We start from the raw sequence: 12128 nt of genomic DNA, 5'->3' as shown, positions 1-12128 counted from the left end.
GAGTCGGACACGACTGAAGTGACTTAGCAGTAGCAGCAGTAGTGTATAGATGGCTTGCTTGCTCAGCATTGTTAGCAAACCAAGGAGAAATTGGGCATCCTTAGAACAGAAAGAATTTGGGTACCATGTGATGTCGAGCATTTGAAGACTGGGGCACTTCAGTTCTCTGGAGTCTTTGCTATTGATAGTTTTATTTCCTTCAGAGCTCTTTTAAAATAGGAAGAACTGTACTGCATGCCACTGAATTGTACATTTAAGAATGGTTGGTGGTTAATTTATGTTATGTGAATTTTACCTCAATTTAAAAAAATGAAAGAATGAAGGCTCATCAGTCAAATTTTCTGCCCATCCTTTACGTCATAACTGATGAATAAAAGCCAAATAAACAAATCTGAGCTTTGTATTATGGTTTCTTCTACTCTGCTTCCCCATGGACCCTGATTTCCTCAAAGTAGAGACTGTGGCATACTCATTTTTGTAATTCCTGCAACACCTGAGTATCTTGCTGAATACCCATTCTGATACACAGAATTCTGTTTAAAATCTTCTTTTTGTAAAGGAGTCACCATAGTCACAAAAGTTATAACCTTTAAGACCTAGAAAAAAATTTAAATATATATAGACAGGACAAGTTCAGTTCAGTTCAGTTCAGTCACTCAGTCATGTCTGACTCTTTGCGACCCCATGAATCGCAGCACACCAGGCCTCCCTGTCAATCACCAACTCCCGGAGTTTACTCAGACTCACGTCCATCGAGTCAGTGATGCCATCCAGCCATCTCATCCTGTCGTCCCCTTCTCCTCCTGCCCCCAATCCCTCCCAGCATCAGAGACTTTTCCAATGAGTCAACTCTTCACATGAGGTGGTTAAAGTACTGGAGTTTCAGCTTTATCATCATTCCTTCCAAAGAAATCCCAGGACTGATCTCCTTCAGAATGGACTGATTGGATCTCCCTGCAGACCAAGGGACTCTCAAGAGTTTTCTCCAACACCACAGTTCAAAAGCATCAATTCTTCCGTGCTCAGCTTTCTTCACAGTCCAACTCTCACATCCATACATGACCACAGGAAAAACCATAGCCTTGACTAGACGAACCTTTGTTGGCAAAGTAATATCTCTGCTTTTCAATATGTTATCTAGGTTGGTCATAACTTTCCTTCCAAGGAGTAAGCGTCTTTTAATTTCATGGCTGCAGTCACCATCTGCAGTGATTTTGGAGCCCCCAAAAATCAAGTCTAACACTGTTTCCACTGTTTCCCCATCTATTTCCCATGAAGTGATGGGACCAGGTGCCATGATCTTTGTTTTCTGAATGTTGAGCTTTAAGCCAACTTTTTCACTCTCCTCTTTCACTTTCATCAGGAGGCTTTTTAGTTCCTCTTCACTTTCTGCCATAAGGGTGGTATCATCTGCATATCTGAGGTTATTGATATTTCTCCCGGCAATCTTGATTCCAGCTTGTGCTTCTTCCAGCCCAGAGTTTCTCATGATGTACTCTGCATAGAAGTTAAATAAGCAGGGTGACAATATACAGCCTTGACGTACTCCTTTTCCTATTTGGAACCAGTTCCATGTCCAGTTCTAACTGTTGATTCCTCACCTGCATATAGGTTTCTCAAAAGGCAGGTCAGGTGATCTGGTATTTCCATCTCTTTCAGAATCTTCCACAGTTTCCTGTGATCCACACAGTCAAAGGCTTTGGCATAGTCAATAAAGCAGAAATAGATGTTTTTCTGGAACTCTCTTGCTTTTTCCATGATCCAGTGGATGTTGGCAATTTGATCTCTGGTTCCTCTGCCTTTTCTAAAACCACCTTGAACATCTGGAAGTTCACGGTTCACGTATTGCTGAAGCCTGGCTTGGAGAATTTTGAGCATTACTTTACTAGTATGTGAGATGAGTACCATTGTGCGGTAGTTTGAGCATTCTTTGGCATTGCCTTTCTTTTGGGATTGGAATGAAAACTGACCTTTTCTAGTCCTGTGGCCACTGCTGAGTTTTCCCAATTTGGTGGCATATTGAGTGCAGCACTTTCACAGCATCATCTTTCAGGATTTGGAATAGCTCAACTGGAATTCCATCACCTCAACTAGCTTTGTTCATAGTCATGCTTTCTAAGGCCCACTTGACTTCACATTCCAGGATGTCTGGCTCTAGGTCAGTGATCACACCATCGTGATTATCTTGGTCATGAAGATCTTTTTTGTACAGTTCTTCTGTGTATTCTTGCCACCTCTTCTTAATATCTTCTGCTTCTGTTAGGTCCATACCATTTCTGTCCTTTATCGAGCCCATCTTTGCATGAAATACTCCCTTGGTATCTCTAATTTTCTTAAAGAGATCTCTAGTCTTTCCCATTCTGTTGTTTTCCTCTATATCTTTGCATTGATTGCTGAGGAAGGCTTTCTTATCTTTCCTCGCTATTCTTTGGAACTCTGCATTCAGATGCTTATATCTTTCCTTTTCTCTTTTGCTTTTTGCTTCTCTTCTTTTCATAGCTATTTGTAAGGCCTCCTCAGACAGCCATTTTGCTTTTTTGCATTTTTTTTCCATGGGGATGGTCTTGACCCCTGTCTCCTGTACAATGTCAAGAACCTCCGTCCAGAACAAAGGGGGATTCAAAAATGTATACTCTAATCTTAATGAACAATTCAATAAATGGTGAGTTTTTAAATTTTCTGAGATAGAGAAAACTCTGGAAATCATGCTCAGACATGGAAACACCAACATACATACTAAATAGAAAATCCTCATTAAACAAAAGATATAAGCAGGAGGTATACATGTGTGATTGGCTCCACTCATTTACATGTGAATAAGGTGACTGGATCATTCTTATTTTGCTCTTCTCTCCAAGTGTCCATTTTCTTATAATTTCCATTATTACCTCTGTCTCACAGTTCTGGCCCTCTTACTCATTTTCAGCAATCTTCAGTTCATCCATCCTTACCAGATGGCTATTTATACCTCACCATTAATTCAGTCAGCATTTTAAAATACATTTATTTATTTATTTTTGGCTGCACTGGGTCTTTGTTGCTGCATGCAGACTTTCTCTAGTTGTGGTGAGCGGGGGCCACTCTTTTGTTGGGGTGTTGGGCTTCTCATGGCAGTGGCTTGTCCTGTGGCAAAGCACAGACTCTAGGCATGCAGGCCTCAGTAGCCGTGGCCCACTGACTCTGTTGCTCTGAGGCACGTGGGATCGTCCCAGACCAGGGACTGAACAGTCCCCTGCTCTGGCAGGCAGATTCTTATCCACTATACCACCAGGGAAATTCCAATCAGCATTTACTGAATGCCCATTTTCTGCTCTGCCAGCGTTTATTGAGTGTTAAGTATTGAACAGGCTTCCCTGGTAGCTCAGCTGGTAAAGAATCTCCCTGCAATGAAGGAGACCTCAGTTCGATTCCTGGGTCAGCAAGATCTGCTGGAGAAGGATAGGTCTACCCACTCCAGTATTCTTGGGCTTCCCTGGTGGCTCAGCTGGCAAAGAATCCACCTGTAATGCAGGAGACTTGGGTTTGACTTGAAGTTAAATTCTATCTTAATGGATAAAAATGTAGTCATATTGAAGAAAAGAAGGACGTGCACTCATCTTCTCCTGAGAGAACTCCAAAGTTGCAACTCGCTGCTGAGCAAGCATCGACAGGAAAATGTTGGATCCCACTAAAAAGAGATACCCCATGTCCAAGGATAAAGGAGATGCACACCAAGAGGGTAGAAGGGATGAAATCACATTTAGAATCAAACCCCATACCTACCAAAGATGCTCAGGGGGCTCAAACAAAATCTTGTGCACACCAGGACCCAGGGATCCCACAGAGACTGAGCCAGACCTGCCTTTGAGTGTTTGTCTCAATCTGCCTTTGTGTGTTTGTCCCTGCGGAGACATGGGTCAGCAGTGGCCTGCTGTGGAGACAGGGGCTCTGGCTGCAGCAGACTTGGGTCATACAGTGTGTGGCATCAGCCCTCTTAGAGGAGGTCACCATTAGCTCCAACATAGAGCCACCGAGCAGATGACCCACAAACTGCAGAACAATTATACCAAATAAGTTCTCACACTGTTGAGAAAATTCTAGGACCAACAACAGATTTCCCAACCTGGGGATCTGGCAAAGGGGCTGAGAACCCCCAGGGAATATGATTTTGGAGGCCAGTGGTATTTGATTACAGAACTTCCACAGGACTGGGGACACAGACTCTTGGAGGGCATAAACAAAACCTTGTGCACACCAGGAGCCAGGAGAAAAGAACAGTGTCTACACAAGAGACTGAGCCAGACTTGCCTGTGAGTGTACAGGAGTCTCTGGCACAGGTGTGAGTCAACAGTGACCTGCTGCAGGGTCAGAGGCACTGAATACGATAGTGCGTGGAAAGTTCTTTTGAAGAAGGTCACCATTATCTTCATTACCGCTACCATAGTTTGGCCTCAGGCCAAACAACAGAGGGGGAACATAGCCCGTCCCATCAAGAGAAAATAATATTAAATATTTACTGAACATGACCCTGCTCTTCAGAACAAGACCCAGTTTCCCCCAAAGTTAGTCTTCCCATCAGGAAGCTTCCATAAGTCTCTTATCCTTCTCCATCAGAGGGCAGACAGAATGAAAACCACAATCACAGAAAACTAATCAAACTGATCACATGGACCAAAGCCTTGTCTATCTCAGTGAAACTATGAGCTATGCCATGTAGGGCCACCCAAGACGAATGGGTCATGATGGAGAGTTCTGACAAAACATGGTCCACTGGAGAAAGGAATGGAAAACCACTTCAGTATTCTTGCCCTGAGAACCCCATGAACAGTATAAAAAGGCAAAAAGTTATGACACCGAAAGATGAATTCCCCAGGTCAGTAGGTGCCCAATATGCTAATGGACAAGAGTGGAGAAATAACTCCAGAAAGAATGAAGAGACAAAGCCAAAGAGACAACAATGCACAGTTGTGGATGTGACTGGTGATGGAAATAAAGTTTGATGCTGTACAGAACAACATTGCATAGGAACCTGGAATGTTAGGTCCACAAATCATGGTAAATTGAAAGTGGTCAAACAGGAGATGGCAAGAGTGAACATTGACATTTTAGAAATCACTGAACTAAAATGGACTGGAATGGATTTAATTCCGATGACCATTGTATGTACTACTGTAGGCAAGAATTGCTTAGAGGAAATGAAGTACCTCTCATCGTCAACAAAATAGTCCAAAATGCAGTACCTGGGTACAATCTCAAAAATGACAGAATTATTTCTGTTCATTTCCAAGACAAACTATTCAATATCACAGTAATCCAAGTCTATGCCCCAAACACTAATGCTGAAGAAGCTGAAGTTGAACGATTCTGTGAAGTACCTAGAAGACTTTTTAGAACTAACACCAAAAAAAGATGTCCTTTTCAGCATAGGGGACTGGAATGCAAAAGTAGAAAGTCAAGATATACCTAGAGTAACAGGTAAGTTTGGCCTTGGAGTACAGAATGAAGCAGGGCAAAGACTAACAGTTTTACCAAGAGAATGTCATAGCAAACACCCTCTTCCAACAACACAAGAGACGACTCTACACATGGACATCACCAGATGGTCAATACTGAAATCAGATTGCTTATATTCCTTGCAGTCGAAGATGGAGAAGCTCTATGCAGTCAGCAAAAACAACACCGAGAGCTGCCTGTGGCTCTGATCATGAACTCCTTATTGCTAAATTCAGACTTAAATTGAAGAAAGTAGGGAAAATCACTAGACTACTCAGTTCAGTTCAGTTCAGTTCAGTCGCTCAGTCGTGTCCGATTTTTTGCGACCCCATGAATTGCAGCACGCCAGGCCTCCCTGTCCATCACCAACTCCTGGAGTTCACTCAAACTCACATCCATCAAGTCGGTGATGCCATCCAGCCATCTCATCCTCTGTCATCCCCTTCTCCTCCTGCTCCCAATCCCTCCCAGCATCAGAGTCTTTTCCAATGAGTCAACTCTTTGCATGAGATGGCCAAATACTGGAGTTTCAGCTTTAGCATCATTCCTTTCAAAGAACATCCAGGACTCATCTCCTTTAGGATGGACTGGTTGGATCTCCTTGCAGTCCAAGGGACTCTCAAGAGTCTTCTCCAACACCACAGCTCAAAAGCATCAATTCTTCAGTGCTCAGCTTTCTTCACAGTCCAACTCCCCAACTACTCAGGTATGACCTAAATCAAATCACTTATGATTATACAATGGAAGTGAGAAATAAATTCAAGGGATTAGATCTGATAGACAGAGTGCCTTGAAGATCTATGGATGGAGGTTTGTGACATTTGTGACAGGAGGCAGTGATCAAGACCATCCCCAATAAAAAGAAATGCAAAAAGGCAAAATGGTTGTCTGAGGACGCCTTACAAGGAGCTGAGAAAAGAAGAGAAGCAACAGGCAAAGGAGAAAAGAAAAGAAATACCCATCTGAATGCAGAGTTCCAAAGAATAGCAAGGAGAGATAAGAAGGCCTTCCTCAGTGCTCAATGCAAAGAAATTGAGGAAAATAATAGAACGAGAAAGATTAGAGATCTCTTCAAGAAAATTATTGATACCAAGGGAACATTTCATGCAAAGATGGGCACAATAAAGGACAGAAATGGTATGGACCTAACAGAAGCAGAAGATAGAAGAGGTGGCAAGAATATACAGAAGAACTATACAAAAAAGATCTGCATGACCCAGATAACCATGACGGTGTGATCACTCACCTAGAACTAGACATCCTGGAATGTGAAGTCCAGTGGGCCTTAAGAAGCATCACTACGAACAAAGTGGAAGTAATGGAATTCCAGTTGAGCTATTTCAAATCCTAAAAGATGATGCTGTGAAAGTGCTGCAATCAATATGCCAGCAAATTTGGAAAATTCAGCAGTGGCCACAGGACTGGAAAAGGTCAGTTTTCATTCCAACCCCAAAGAAAGGCAATGCCAAAGAACGTTCAAACTACTTCACAATTGCACTCATCTCACACGCTAGCAAGGTAATGCTCAAAATTCTCCAAGCCAGGCTTCAGCAGTATGTGAACTGAGGACTTCCAGATGTTCAAGCTGGATTTAGAAAAGGCAGAGGAATCGGAGATCAAATTGCCAACATCCACTGGATCATGGAAAAAGCAAGAGAGTTCCAGAAAAACATCTACTTCTGCTTTATTGACTACACCAAAGCCTTTGACTGTGTGGATCACATCAAACTGTGGAAAATTCTTCAAGAGATGGGAATACCAGGCCACCTTACCTGCCTCCTGAGTAATCTGTATGCAGATCAAGAAGCAACAGTTATAACCAGACATGGAAAAACAGACTGGTTCCAAACTGGAAAAGGAGTACGTCACGACTGTATATTCCCACTCTACTTATTTAGCTTGTGTGCAAAGTACATCATGTGAAATGTGGGGCTGGATGAACCATAAGCTGGAATCAGGATTGCTGGGAGAAATATCAATAACCTCAGATATGCACATAATACCACCCTTATGGCAGAAAGTGAAGAGGAACTAAAGAGCGTCTTGATGAAAGTGAAAGAGGAGAGTGAAAAAGCTGGCTTAAAACTCAGTATTCAAAATACCAAGATCATTGCATCTGGTCCTATCACTTCATGGCAAATAGATGGGGAAACAATGAAAACAGTGACAGACTTTATTTTCTTGGGCTCCAGAATCACTGAAGATGGTGATTGCAGCCATAAAATTGAGACGCTTGCTCCTTAGAAGAAAAGCTGTGACCAATCTAGACAGCTTATTAACAAACAGAGACATTACTTTGCTGACAAAGATCTGTCTAGTCAAACCTATAGTTTTTCCAGTAGTCATATATGGATGTGAGAGTTGGACCATAAAGAAAGCTGAGGGCTGAAGAATTGATGCTTTTGAACAGTGGTGTTGGAAAAGACTCTTGAAAGTCCCTTCAACTTCAAGGAGATCCAACCAGTCAATCCTAAAGGAAATCAGTCCTGAATATTCATTGGAAAGACTGATGCTGAAGTTGAAGCTCCAATACTTTGGCCACTTGACGTGAATAACTGATTCATTGGAGAAGATCCTGATGCTGGGCAAGACTGAAGGCAGGAACAAAAGGGGACGACCAAGGATGAGGTGGTTGTATGGCATCATTGACTCAATCTACATGCGTTTGAGCAAGCTCCGGGAATTGGTGATGGACAGGGAAGCCTGGCATGCTGCAGTCCATGGGGTTGCAAAGAGTCAGACACTACTGAATGGCTGAACTGAACTGAAGTATTGAACAATGGGAAGTCACACTGAAATATACACCAGGGGCTTCTTCATTCTTCAGTTTAGTCCATACACATCTCTACAAGATCCTCTAAATTCCTATAACAGCACTCATGCACATGTTATTTAGTGTATTCTGTCTGATTCTATGACTGAGAAATTCCAGTTGGAAGACTGGTGGGATGGACCTCCTGAAATCTATTTACATGAGACAGGGAGAAAGCCCTAGAAAATTATAAGGAAAGAGAGCAAGAAGGCTTTATCCAATGAAAATAGATCGATATTCAGTCCTGTGTCTGTGTCCTTTGGCCAAGACCTCATAACTTAGCCAAAGCAAAGACAACTGTGAATACGACTGTAGAGAGTCATTTTACAAAACAGGAAAGAAAAAAAAAAAAAAGTAAAAATGCTCTCATAGACCTTGGGTCTATCTCTAGACATTGCTAGACATTGCTCCAAACACTGCTTTAGAGCTGTTTCAGGGAAAGTTAACAGAAAAGTGAGGCAAACGGTTTCTTCCAACTTTATCTGAAAACAATCCATCTTCACCATAGGAGGGCAGCAGGGGACAGTATACAGTCTCACAGGCCCTGAGGCTTATGGAGAAAATTTGCATGGCACGTGGAAGCAGAACAATGTCGATGGAAGCTATAAACAGAGTTGGCAAGAGACTCGCTGTGGCGATGCTTCACACCTAAGTGAAGTGTCTTGGGGATTGGAAGAAGGGCTTCCCTAGTAGTTCAGTTGGTAAAGGATCCACCTGCAATGCAGAAGACCTGAGTTCAATTCCTGGATCAAGAAGATCCCCTGGAGGGGGAAATGGCAACCCACTCCTGTATCCTTGCCTGGAAAATTCCATGGACAGAGGAGCCTGGCAGGCTATATAGTCCATGGGGTCACAGAGAGTCAGATGCGAGTAATACACACAGGCATTGAAAGAACGGCGGGTGCACGCTCAGTTGCTGTCATGTCCAACTCCTTGTGACCCCATGGACTGTAGCCCACCAGGCTTCTCTGTCCATGGGACTTTCCAGGCAAAAACACTCGAATGGGTTGCCGTTTCATCCTCCAGGGGATCTTCCCGACCCAGGGATCAAATCTGCATCCCCTATACCGGCAGACAGATTCTTTACCACTGAGCCACCTGGGAAGCCCTGAAAGAACAGTAGATGTTGCCAATCAAAAACTGTCACTCACCATCTGGCTCTACAAGGATGAAGCCCCTGACCACAGCAGTCCGCTGACCTTCCACACACCTGAAAGGAGTCCAGGGTGGAGACCAGGAATGAGGCTCTCCATGCTCTGGAAAAAACTAGCAAACAGGACTCACATAGATATTTTCAAATGATTTTATGAGCCCAGTTTCTTGCATCTTCTGTTATCTAGAGAAGCGCTAAAATCATTGAGACATTTGCTGCTCGTGATTAGCAGCAACCCTCTGCCAAATTTGTGCTTGATTGCGTGGAACCCCCGCCCCTTCACTAGTATCTTATTTGTACTGACCTTCCTTTCTAATTCTTCGGAACAGTGAAGACTGCAGCCCAGGAGACAGCTCCTTCTACTGGCTGGCTGATAGCAGGACAAGTTGAAACTAGGTATTAAGGACAGCAGACCCACAGCCCAGGAAGAGATGTTATTCCTTTAAGAAGCCACTGGGAAGGGCTTCCCTTGTGGCTCAGCTGGTAAAAAAGCCACTGGGAGGAAAACTGTCCAGGGGAGCCACCCACCCAAACTCGTCCTTAAGAAGAAAATGTGTTATAGTAAGCCACTGAAATGTAAGATGGTGTGTTACAGTGGCTAGAATTAACTACCCTGAGGAATGCAGACATGTTAATACCATTTTTCATCTCAGGCTTCCACATCATTACATGTTTCCACGCCATACCCTTCTTAAAGGAATACTGCCCACACTACAGGAACAGGGGGAGAGCTCATGTCACCCACGTGGGTTTCAGTTCCCTTAGAGGTTCCCATCCCCCATCCCGAAAATCAGGATGATTCTGGATCTAGCTTATCAGCTAAAATGAAATGCTTTCACCCTGAGGAAATCACAAAGGTGATAAAGTCTTTACCACTTCCTCTGGCAAGATCACCTGGTTTTCAGAGACTTCTATCAGCACCTGCTTCCTTTCTAGACTTTTCCTACTAAGTAACACATTGATGCCTATATATACATATATATTATGTATTATATATATATATATATATATATATATATGACGCTTGTATAAAATGATTTTATATATATAAACTCATTCCTGTAGAGTTAAGAGATATTTTCCTCTTTTCAACCACAACCAAGTACTACTCTGGGATTTAGTGTGTTAATTCTAAGATTGGTAGCTCAGATGGTAAAGCATCTGCCTACAATGCAGGAGACGTGGGTTTGATCCCTGGGGCGGGAAGATCCCCTGGAGAAGGAAATGGCAGCCCACTCCAGTATTCTTGCCTGGAGAATCCTGTAGACAGAAGAACCTGGTGGGCTACAGTCCATGGGGTCACAGAGTCAGACAAGACTGAGCGACTAACACACAAAGTTAAGAGATGTTTTCCTCTTCAACCACAACCGAGTACTACTCTGGGATTTAATGTGTGAAATTCTAAGATTCAGAGAACGTAATTACTTCAAAATCTCTAAGTATAAGTCTTTATAAATACATCTCTTCACTCCCCTAAGGGCAAAAGTACTTTTGAAAACTGCATCTGTGCAATAAGCCCGGGAACCTCAATGATGTGGATGCAGTTCATTCGTGATGTGAAGAAACCTGGCATCACTCGGCACAGAGTGGGTACTCAAATACTTTGAGTTGGGTAGGCTACTTTCCCAGTAGGTGCTGTTTCAAACCGGCAAAACGCTGGAGCTTCAAGTTAATAACAATCATAGCTAATTTGTTAATTGCGGTATGACAGCCTCTGATTTAGTATCTCTAGCTGTGCTTCCACCCAGGCACTACGTTAACTCTTGGCAAAGAAATTCAACTCCCTGATTTTGTGCTGTAAAACAATGTAGGCCCATCCTTATATCACATCCAGTTTTTCTTGTCTTCTGTACCTCCAACCAGTGTCTTTTAGGGTTGTAGTTATACACACTACTGAAGTTTAGACTTTTTCCTCCAATTCTTTGCATTTCTTGTTACTTTTTTTTTTTTTTTTCTCTAGAAAGCGATAACCCTGATGGATGGTGTTTGGAGGTAAGGGTGTTAAAATGATAAAGTATTTATAACTGCAGTTTTTAGGAACCTTCAGTACCCAATAACAGAAGACTTCACTAACACACAAACTCAGTGGGTCTTTTGTGGGTGTGTGCCTGTAGAACAGTGCATGACTCAAACCTGGACTCAGGAGGTACCTGATTTAAGGAATAAATCATTTGATAGGTACAGCGGATCTGAGACGTGACTACATAGAGTTGACACAGACTGCAGTGCTGCAGTGTTTCTCCACTTGGGGGCGCCATCTACTCCCTGGGGGAAGAAATTTGTCTTGTGGCTGCAAAGAGGCCCCCTTCCTCTTTTTCAAAAGACACAGGTAGACAACTAGGACACAGCAGTTGGTGTGGAAAGCCGTCACAGTTAGAAATTCAAAGATGTTAGGACTACTAACCTCTTCAATAATTTAAAGGAAGTTGTTAACTGAAATGTCATCAACCACCTCACAAGGATGACTCAGGAGCCGAGAGCACCAAACATGCCTAGAGCGGAGCTCACACGTGAGCCTGTTCATTCCCCAAAGAATCCCATTTCCTCTGCTCTCAGCTCAGGCCCCTACATTTATTAAATAGCACAAATCCACCTGTACACTTGGCTTTGAGCTTACTATTCAGTGAATGAAGTAAGGAAAAAAGACAAAAACATGTGCTCAGATAGAAAAACATACTCCAGTTATACATC

This window comes from Bos javanicus, chromosome 5 (assembly GCF_032452875.1).
Source record: "Bos javanicus breed banteng chromosome 5, ARS-OSU_banteng_1.0, whole genome shotgun sequence".
NCBI lineage: Eukaryota > Metazoa > Chordata > Mammalia > Artiodactyla > Bovidae > Bos > Bos javanicus.
The sequence above is the reverse complement of the archived record's forward strand: the minus strand, read 5'-3'. Positions refer to the sequence as shown.